The following is a 12,180-nucleotide window of genomic DNA, read 5'->3' on the forward strand; positions in this document are numbered from 1 at the left end:
AAGTTGAAATAACACATAGATTCCCATGAATCAGAGAGATATTTCCCAGTCCTGAGCTTTATTAAATGTGGCAAGGGCCTACACAACCAAAATGCTCAGATGAAGCACAGAGAGGTCTGTGAAGTTATGGAGGCCCTCCCCTTCCACCCCACATCAGCTAGAGCTGCACTCTCTATATGAGGTCCACAGGATCACCTGCCACAGTGGGAGCATTTAATTAGGAAGCATCTTCATTTTATACCCAGGTATAGCCTACCTGACATTCTCCCAGGATGCCCAAGTCAATGATACTGGGTTCTATTTACTATAGGTTACCCTTAGCCAGGACCGCCCCCCAGGGACCTTTTAGAAACAGTGCCTCTGCCTCCTAACAGACACCAGTAAGTCTATTTACCTAGAGGTCCAGATGCCTCTCCCTTGGGGGCATATTCTCTGTAAAGGAACGAGTAGATCTCAGCCAGCTGATTTAACTCCTTCCTCCCAGAAGGATACACTACAGTGTCTTAGGGAAGCTGGATAGCTGGGAATGGGGTAAGATGGAGATTTTAAACTGAATATCTTTTTTGTCCCATGTGAATGTATTACCTATTAAAATGATTATATAAATACAAATAGCAAAATTAGTAAATTAGAAACATGCAGTTTATAACCAGGAGAACATGATATTTCTGAATCCTTATTTTGTGCACATTCATGGAAAAATGTTATATGCTTCTATGCTGTAGTTAAATATCGCCAATTTAATTTTGGTAATGGAATATTTGGCACAGAGAAAATTGAGAGTGAGGAAGAGAGTGTAACAAGATTAAAGTCCTTTGGCTAAGAACAGTACAGATTCTTGTGTTTGGTTTTGGAACTTTGCCTAATAACAGCCTATTTTTTTCTTCCTGAAATATATTAGTGGATTTTATGGGATTTCTGAATGAATTAATAGCATTTCCATTTCTAGGTTTGACCATTGTATTTTATTGTGCTTTCTGAAGTAATGGCTAGGCTTCAGGACATTATACTAGCCCTGTCCTTGTCAGTTTATTGCCTTAGCAAGACAACTTTTTTGTCTTAGGTGCAGAGGTAATATGTTACAGACCTAGAATTTGGGCTGGATTTGGCCTGCCACTTGTTATTTATGTGACTTCAAAATCACTCAACTTCTCTGAGTTTCAGTCATATTCTCCCTATCTGTAAAATGGGGATATCAGTGACAACTGTTTCAGCCCAGATCCTCTGGAAAACAGAGCCTGAGGCCAGATTGACAACAATGATGCTTAATGTGTGGGGTGTGTAAAAGTCTGGAGCAGTAATAGTGAGGGAAAGAAGGAAAGTGAGACACCAGGAGGTACAGAGCCATGGTCATCAACAGATATATCCACCTGTCACGGGATATCCTGGATAACAGAAAAGAGAATCCATGCGCCAGACCAGTCCATCAGAGGGAGGAAAAAGAGGGAATCTATTGGCTAGGCTTCATGCATCTCCTCTTTCCCACTGGCCAAAGTTCTCATAAAATGGGATTCAATGCCCTGCACTGCCAAGTGGCATCATTTGGCCCTTTCAGCTGCTTCTTGGGATGCTGTAACCCAAGCCCTGAGGTGCAATGTTTCATTGAAATCCTCAAGTGTCTGGAGGAGTCAGAACTCTGGATGGCCTGCCTGGCTGCTTTGGGGTGGCCATGAGGAAGGTTCCAGCATTCATGCAGCAAGTGACTGTCAGCCCCAGGAGGTAGGCATGAGCCAGAGTAGAGTTGGTAAGACGTGGAAGGTGGCTGAGGTTCCTGGAGATGAGCCTCACTCATGATCACCCCAATACTGTGCTGACAGTAGGACTGTTTTTGTTCCTCCACAAAAAGAGCAATGACTTATATTATACAATTTAGGGATGTTAAACAAGGTGTTTAACCTATTGTAATGCCTGAAATTCTAGCATTAGGTACTCATTTCTTTGGTCTTAAAGAGGTTTTGGTTTTGAGGTTTTCAAATTAAAATTAAAATACTCCTATATGGTAAATATGTTAAGTCATCATCAAAGAACAGTTTAGAAGTTAAAAACTAGACTCAATCAAGCCCTGGAGGAATGCATTAGAATATTTGGTAAATGAGAATAGAATATATAATTAAAGTAGAAGGATTCCTGGACCAACTCTGCCTAAATTTTTCATAGTCCATCCCAGAAATCACTAGCAAAGGAGTTTCATTAACATGTACTCTTGTTGGGAGTGCACTATCTTTCCTCAGTGAGCACTATAGTGAAATGATCTTTATGAGTGTAAGGGTCAAGATTATGCACTTTGTGGCCAGACTTCTGGCTTCAAACCCCAACAAACACTGACTCTTATGACCTAGGAGACCCTGGTACAATTGTCCGGCTTCATGGTAGAGCAGTTTCCTGATCTGTAAGATAACCTAACAAACACTAAACTAGTTAATGTATGTAAATTTCCTGTAACAGTGCCTGGTAATTTGGTAGACACCCAACAAATCTTGGCAAACAATCCATCAGATTTCAGCTACTTCATAAATATATTGTGACTCTGAGCTTGACTTTCCACTACTTCCTTGTAACGGGGCCATCAAGATCTTTGAATGAATAGAGTCACAATCATATGAGCTACATATTTTTTTATCACAGATTATTATTTTTTTTTTTTTTTGCGGTACGCGGGCCTCTCACTATTGTGGCCTCTCCCATTGCGGAGCACAGGCTCCGGACGCGCAGGCTCAGCGGCCATGGCTCACGGGCCCAGCCGCTCCGCGGCATGCGGGATCCTCCCGGCCCGGGGCACGAACCCGTGTCCCCTGCATCGGCAGGCGGACTCTCAACCACTGCGCCACCAGGGAAGCCCCTATCACAGATTATTTTTATTGGACATAGCTAGTCTCAATTCCATCACATCAAATCAGGTAAGAGATGGAATTCCACGTTTTGTGTGAGAAATATTATGTGATTGTATTAAAAAACCCTACAGTTTTACCATTATAATTATGCTCAATATCTATACATTTCCCCATCATAGCTGTGTTCTATAAAAGTAAGCTATCAAATTAATAATGAAAATGAAAATCTCTTTCAAATTTTTCTATAAGCCTTGATGTAATTCTTTCCATTGTTTGTCTATCCATTAACTTAATTATCTCTGAGGAGAGGGCCAGTGGGTGTTTCTTGGGCTAGTACAAGATAGCTGATGCTTCTCCCCAGACATTCTGCTATGTTCTGCCCAGGGATCAGTGCTGGCGAAGGATCTAGAATGTTGAAAAATTCAATCCCTCCCTCTCTCTCTCTCTCTCTCTCTCTCTCTCTCTTTCTCTCTCTCTCTCTCTCTATATATATATATATACAGATAGATAGATAGATAGATATAGATATATAAAGCATAGAACATATATATAAAACATAGAATACACATAGCATTTCTTTCTAAACATATGAGATAGTCCAAACAAGCTAGCTATATTTCAAGACTAAAACAGCACAAGAACAGTGAGAAAAGATGAAAAGGAAATGATTTTTGGAAAAAACTTCAAATGCAATACTAAGGCCAAGCCCATTCAATAGGGAAAAGACAATCTTTTCAACAAATGATACTGGGAAAATTGGATATCTATATGCAGAAGAATGAATTTGGACCCTTACCTTACACCATTTACAAAAATTAATTCAAAGTGAATCAAAAACCTAAACATAGAGCTAAAACTATTAAAGTCTTAAAAGAACACAGGAAAAGTGGTTTCTTGAACGCGACACCAAAAGCATAGTCAACAAAAGAAAAAATAGATAAATTGGACTACATCAAAATTTAAAACTGTGCACAAAGCACACAATCAACAGAATGAAAAGATAACCCATGGGATGGGAGAAAAATATTTACCAACCTTATATCTGGTAAGGGGTTAATATAAAAAATATATAAATAATCCCTACAGCTTAACAACAAAAACAACCCAATTGCAAAATGGACTTTAATAGACATTTGTGCATTGAAGATATACAAATGACCAATAAGCACAGAAAAGATGCTTAACATCATTTATCATCAGGGAAATGCAAATCAAAACCACAAGGAGATACCACCTCATACCTATAGGATGGGCTACTATCAAAAAAATAGAAAATAACAAGTGTTGGCAAAGAGGTGGAAAAATGGGAGCCCTTATGCACTATTTTTGGGAATGTAAATGGAGCCACTGTGGAAAAAAGTATGACAGTCCCTCAAAAGACTAAAAATAGAATTACCATATGATCCAGCAATTCCACTTCTGGTTCTGTATCCAAAATAATTGAAACCAGGGTCTTGAAGAATATTTGTACACCCATGTTCATAGCAGCATTATTCACAATAGCCAAGAGGTGGCAACAGCCCAAGTGTCCATCAACTGGTTAAATGGATAAGCATAATATGGTGTATAATGCAATATTATTCAACCTTAAATAGGAAGGAAATTCTGACACAAGCTGCAACATGGATAAAGCTTGAGGACATTATGCTAAGTGAAATAAACTCATCACAAAAAGGCAAATGCAGTATGATTCCACTTATACGAGGTACCTAGAGCTGAAAAATTCATAGAGACAGAAAGTAGAATGATGATTGCCCGTACTAGGGGGAGAAGGAAAAGGAAGTTTATTGTTTAAGGGTACATAACTTCAGTTTTGCAAGATGAAAAGAGTTCTGTACTTAATGCTACTGGACTGCACCCTTAAAACTGATTATGATGATAAAGTTTATGTCATATATATTTTAACACAATTTAAATAAAAGTAAGAAATAAATATGAATGCAATTTCTAAGAAATTGGAACGCTTATACATTGCTGGTGGGCATGTAAAATCATGCAGCTGCTGTGGGAAACAGTTTGGAGGTTCCTCATTAAGTTAAATATAAAATTATAAGATGACTCACAGGGACTAAAATAGATATTTATACAAATGCTCACAAAACATTATTCAAATAGTCAAAAGATGGAAACAACTGTCCATCAACAGATGAATGGATAAGCAAAAGGTGATATATACATACAATGGAATATTATTCAGCTGTAAAAGGAATGAAGTTCTGATACATGGTACAAAATAGATGAAACTTAAGAGCAATAACCTAAGTGAAATAAGCCAGACACAAAAGGACAAATATTATAGGATTTCACTTTTATGAAATACCTGCAATAGGCAAATTCGTAAGGACAGAAACTAGATTAGAAGTTACCAGGAGCTGAGGAGGGAGGAATGGGAGTTACTGTTTAATGGATAGAGTTTCTGTTTAGGGTGATGAAAAAGTTTTGAAATAGATAATGGTAATGGTTATACAACATCGTGGGTGTAATTAACGGCATAGAATTGTACACTTTAAAATTATTAAAATGGGAATATATTATATGATATATATTATATAATATATTATATATTATATATTATATATATATTATATATATATTATATATAATATAATATTATATATATTATATAATATATATAATAATATATATAATATAATATATAATAATATATATATAATATATATAATTATATATTTTTATATATAATATATTATTATATATTATATATAATATATATAATAATATATATTATATATATAATATATATCATATTAATATATAATATATAATATATTTTTATATATTATATATTTTTATTATACATATTATATATAATAATATATATTATATATAATAATATATATAATATAATATATATATTATATATATTATATATATTATATATAATATATATAATATATATATTATATATATATTATATTATATTAAATATATTATATATATAATTATATATAATTATATATATAATTATATATATAAAATATATAATTATATATAATAATATATAATTATATATTATATAATTATATAATATAATATGTTATATATTTATCATAATTAAAAAATAAATATAAAAAAGTGCTAATACTATTGAGTTTTTTTTTGTTTTGTTTTGTTTTTGCGGTACGCGGGCCTCTCACTGTTGTGGCCTCTCCCGTTGAGGAGCACAGGCTCCGGACGCGCAGGCTCAGCGGCCATAGCTCACAGGCCCAGCCGCTCCGTGGCATGTGGGATCTTCCCAGACCGGGGCACGAACCCGTGTCCCCAGCATCGACAGGCGGACTCTCAACCACTGCGCCATCAGGGAAGCCCCACTACTGAGTTTTTAAAGTTGTTTTTTAGGAAGTGAACAAAGGGAAGGAGTTGGAGGGCACCCTAAGATTTCATGGGCTGTGAGGCTATTCATGCTATCAAAACTGAGCATGTAGGAAGAAGGGGGATGTGATTATGAGAATGAGAGGAAATTGTTCCTTGGGTTTTGATTATGTTAAATTTGAGATGGTTACAGGGTACGGGTAATTTGATTCCAGATAATGGTGAAATCAATATTTGGAAATCATTAGCATTTAGTGGTAGCTGAAAAAAATAGCATAATGATAATTAAAACTTGAGACAATTTTAGGAAAATTTAAGCTCCTCTTCCAGTCTAACAAATATGATTACATTATACTGGAAAAAACCTAACAGAAAATAGCTTCCTCCTTAATGGTGGAGATAATTCTTTTCTTGACTGTTCTCAAAATGGAAAAAGTCAAAGAGTGAACATTGTTGTGCTACTTCATAGCAACAACCTAATTTGATTTTCTTTTAGTTACTGCCAAAAATTTAATTAGATACATAATCTATGATCATTAATAGTTTGTCTATTTATTCTAGGGAACCATGGGCTTTTGAAGGCTGGTTCTGAGAATTAACTTACTTAGATGCCCCTGTGCCTTCTGTGGGAACATGGATTGTTGCTAAGACCCCTAGACACATGAATTTGGATATTACCAGCAAAGATTAAGGAACTCTACCCTGGAATGACCTCACGTGATAACATCCTTAAGCCAAGGTTCATATGGTGTAACATGTGAGAAAATCTTGAGATAGTTTAAAGTTCTGTATAAATATTATTTATTGTTATTATTATTGTTATGATACAATCAGACTGAGTAGTGCATCAGTTTGCATCATTAGTACAAACATGTTAAGAAGGAAGTTAGCAGTGTGATTCTTTTTTTTTTATGTATGATTCCAGCTGGTTTTAGGACTAGAGAATTCTGATTCGATACCTAAAGTAGCTCCTAAAAAAATGGTGTCATTGGTATATACAACAGTATAGATATTTTGGACCAGATAACTCTTTTTGTGCGGGATCATCCACTGCATTGTAGGACGTTTATCAGCACCCCTGGCCTCTACCCACTAGATGCTGGTACCACCTCCCCAGTTCTGACAATCATCAGTATTTCCAAATTTCCCAAATGTTCCCTGGGGGTGAAAATTGCCCCTGGTTGAGAATCCCTGCTGTATATACAGGTGTTTACATCTTAACTCATTTATAATAAAGATAAATAGGATTCAATATAGTGGTCTAATTGTCACCTAATTGGACTATTGCCTTTGAGAGATGCTAAGGAGAGATGCTTCACTACTGGGGAGCAAGGGAGTTATTCTCTGCAGCAGTGGATCCCAGGATGCCTGATAGCAGAGGGGCCTTTGGAGCAACCAAATGGAGCCACCGAATAGGGTGATTAGGTGAAGATTTTCCCACCTCCCTGGAGGGTTCTGTCCTCTCTGCAGCTCTAGTTTCACTTTCTTAGTCCCACCCCTCTCCCAACATAGCCACCAACACAAAAGTACCACCATCACAGAATAAATCACCCTGGGAAAAGGATGCAGTTTGCCCTGCTTAGGGAGAGACGGGTGATGTTTATCATTATTTTCCTTATCAGTTTCTGAGAAATAGAACATCAAGGCAGCCATAAAAATTCTAAACTCTAACCTCCCTCTTCTCTTAGTTCTCTGGTGTGAGCAAGAAAACATGCTGCACATTTATGGATAATCTATAAGATATTTAGAAAGTCTCAGTGTTTTATTGCTGTTGTTCTTTTTAAGGTACAAATGTGGAGTTCAGCGTAAGGTACATGGAAACCAAGGAGGCTTTTCTTCTTTGTTAAGTAAAAATAATATGAGCTGACACCAGCACAGAATGTAACTCCAAGAAAGAGAAAACTAATGTTTAATACAGACACATACATATGTATAGTACATCAAAACATATAACTTTTAATTTTGAAATGATTTTAGATTTACAGAAAAATTATAAAAAGAATACAGTTCCCATTCACTCCTCACCCAGATTTCCCTGATGTTAACATCTTACAGTTATCAAAACCAGGATATGAACATTGGTACAATATTATTAAATAAGCTGCCTTATTTGAAGTTCACCACTTTTCCCACTAATGTTCATTTTTCTTTTCCAAAATCTAATTCAAAATCCTACATCATATTTAGCTGCCAAGTCTGCTTGTTCTCCTCCAATCTGTAATCATTTCACAGTCTTTCCCTGTTGGTTTGTTTTTTGCTTTGCTGAAGTTGGAATTTTTTGTCTTTCCTTGTTTTTCATGACCTTGGCTGTCAGGATATTCCTCGATTTGTGTTGATATGATATTTTCTCAGGATTAACCTGAAGTTCTGCATCTGTAGCAAGAACACCACACAAGTGATGCTGTACCCTTCTCAGGGCATCCTATCAGGGAGTTGAGATGAAAATGTGTCTTACTATCAATGACTTACCCCTGTTCTCTTGGTTAAGATGGTGTCTGCCAGGTTTCTGTCCCATAACATTACTATTTTTCCTTTTTATACTTAATTAATATCTAAAAGTGAAAACACTTTGAAACTATGCACAAATCTTGCTTCTCAAACTCTGCCCACTTCTTTCAGCATTTATCAGTGGATCTTGCCTGCAACAATTGTTTCTCTGGTGTTTGCCTTTTCACGATCTTCTATTTCCTCATTTCTTCTACATTTATTAAGTAGAATCCTTCTCTAGGTAGAGCTTTCCATTTTCTCCCACTTATTTATTTGTTCAGCTATTTGTCTTATCACCATGAATGCATGGATATTTCTTTTATTCTATGGGTTAGAAGCCAATACATATTCTCATTATTTATTTCATTGCTCAAATTGATGTAGCTTTTGGCCTCTTCCAGCTGAAGCTTGGGTTCCCTTGACATTCCTACATCCTTTTCTGATCATTTCCTTATTTTCAGCACCAAAAGAGATTCTCTGCTCATTTTGTATTTTTAAAATTAGATCTTCTTTTTCTTTTCATTTAAAATGAAAAGCATTTTTCATGCAGTTAATAAAAAGGACTGGGATTTGCAAAAGCCAAATAATTATCTTGAAATAAAAAAAGATTTAATCTCCGAAGAGAAGGAAGATGGTAGATTTTGAGAGAAAAGGAAGAAAAATACAGAAGAGCAATGCAAATGATACATAAAGAAAACAGATGAGCATGAGAAGAGCAACAAAGTGAGTGGGAAAAAAAGAAAGACATTTTTTGAAATTTAAATGGCTCTAAATCACGGTAAATGGGGAGAAAAGTAAATAAAAAGAGAGGTGCAATGAAGATCTTAAAAAGTAATACACACTTTATATAACACTTGGGCACTTTATAATATTAAAATTAAATACTTCATTTGCATAAAATACTTATGAAAATTTGGGAAAATATCTAAATTTCCAATCTTTTATTGCTCAGGTTCTTTTGGTTATAAGATTTGTTAAATTTGTGGATGGCTCCCTTCTCTGCAATAGAACATACTTTTATTCCTTTTTATTTATTTATTTTTTCAAAGAAATGTGATGGAGGGGACAAAATGATCACAAGCTGTTATGAGCCCTTTCTTCTTTAACAGTTGCAAGGCTAAGCATTGGTTAGCTACCCCCATCCCCCATCCTCATTTCTCTTTCAGTCCTCTCCTTGAAGTTCTAGTTCTAGGCTCTAGATCTAGATCTGGAACTAGATCGACTGGCGTTGATCCCCCATCACCGGGAGCTGATGGCACAGTGTTGGCACTCTTTTCCCAGCCTTGTGTCTGCTGCCTCTCTACTCTTGACTAGACTACTCCTTAGCGTAGGCTTTCTGGGCTCTAGGTGAAATCAGAATTCATCTTCCTTCTGCATCACATAAAAGGATGGATTCTTCTCTACTGAGAGAGAAAACATATAAAAAAAGAATAAACTAGCAAGATCTGCTGGCCCCACTCCCCAGACTAACCCTGAACAACCACAGAGCAAGACCAATAAATCTGAAAAACTAACTTCAACCCTCAGAAATCCCTGAAGTAATCAAAGTGTGTTAGCTGTCTTTCATTGTATAACAAACAACTGTTTGTTATTGTTCATGAGGATGAGGGTCAACAGGGAGTTTCCACAGTTGTGTCCTGGTCAGCTGGGGTTGGCCTGCCATGGCTTCATCACAAATCTGACCACTGGGTTGGCTGGCAGTGGAGACAATGAGTTGACCCTGCCAAATGCTTCTAAATGGATAAATTTCAGCAGACTTCGAAATGGTTATATGTCTGGAAAAAGACCACAAAATACCTACATTAGGACAAATAAATAGAAAACTTGATTAGAAAAATAACCATTAAGAAGCACTAAAAATGCTGCATGCTGTCAGGTGAGTTCTATATATTGAGTGAAGGGATAATCTCTGCCTTAAAAAAAGAATCTCTGTTAATATATTTTTAATGTTCATTCTCCCTAACTTACTCTAAAATCTCAAAGAGCTTCCAGTCAAAATCCCATTATTTCAAGAAACTGAAAAACTTATTCTTAAATTTACATGGCAGAATTGACACATATAAATGATTATGTTGATTTTGAAAAAGAAGAGATACAAGGAAGAATTTGCCAAACTAGCCATAAACTGCTGCTTCAAAAGGGTCTTGTTCTAGACAAGAGTTCTCCCAAGGGCTAGGACTCTGGGCTCTGGGAAAAATGCTATTTCACCAGAAATGAAGAAATGCTACAAAACCATTATAATACAGACAAAGTTCTGGAACCATATCGAAAACTCAGAAAATAAACACACACATATATAAAAAAACTTGGTATAATATAGAAGTGGTACCTCTAATCAGTAGGGAAATGATGACTTGAAGACGTAGTTTTGGAAAAACTGGATAAACAAATAAAAATAAAGTTGGATCCATTCCTCACATTATACCTTCAACAAGTTTTGGAGTGGGTAAAAACTTAAGAAATACTCTAAAAAATTATAAATCATAAGGTAAAAATATGGATGGATTAGACTTACAACATAATTAAGAGTTCCTGTTCAATGTAGGCCATCATAGACAAAATCTGGGAGAAGTTAAATGCACTGTCAAAAATCCATAAGATATTAATACCAGTAATATGCAAGGACATAAGAAAAGAATGGGCATCCAACAGAAAAATAGGCAAAAAATATGACTAAGCCATTCCTAATAGAAACAAAAATGGCTAGCAAGGCTATGGAGAGATACTTTATCACACTAGAGATCAGATAAATGGAATGTGACAATAATGACCCTATCTTTTTGGCAAAAAAGAAAACAAAACAAAACAAAAGAAAACCCCAGTGGTATTATTATACCAAGTGATAGCAAGGCTACAGGGAAACGGAAGCCTTACTGAACTTCAGGTACAAGTTTGGACAGTGCAACATTCAGAAGAGAAATAATTCACTATTTTATGAAATTATACCTGTAAAATCCCTATAAAATACCTCTGAGAAGATAAATCAGAGACATTCCTGCATGAAGGACATATGTAAGGATTTTTATCTAAGGTCTCAAGCATAGAGGCAATCCTATTGGCTACCACTAGAAACACACGCAGACAAAAGGTGATGGATACTGTGTAGTGATTAGATGCAAAGAACTAGAGCAGAAACAGCAAAGGGAGGATTCTAAAAAGAATTTGGAGTGAAAATAGTAAGAAACTGAATAAGATCTAGAGCAAAATACTGGTGGTGAGAGTGAGAGGGATAAAGTAAAATAAAATGAGAGAGAGTTTTTGTATGAAATAATCATAGCATCCTAAGAATTGGGTGCATGATTATTTTAACTGTGCAACCAGCTAAACTAAAGCAAACATTTCTGCACTTTTCTCCACTGCAGATATGCAACATGTCTTATTTTGTCCAGTGTCCACATGATAGGTAAACATTAAAGCCACACACTACTATATATAAAATAGATAACCAACAAGGACCTACGGTATAGCACAGGGAACTCTACTCAATATTTGTAATAACTTATATGGGAAAAGAATCTGGAAAAGAATG

This window comes from Lagenorhynchus albirostris, chromosome 15, assembly GCF_949774975.1.
Source record: "Lagenorhynchus albirostris chromosome 15, mLagAlb1.1, whole genome shotgun sequence".
In the NCBI taxonomy this organism is placed as follows: domain Eukaryota; kingdom Metazoa; phylum Chordata; class Mammalia; order Artiodactyla; family Delphinidae; genus Lagenorhynchus; species Lagenorhynchus albirostris.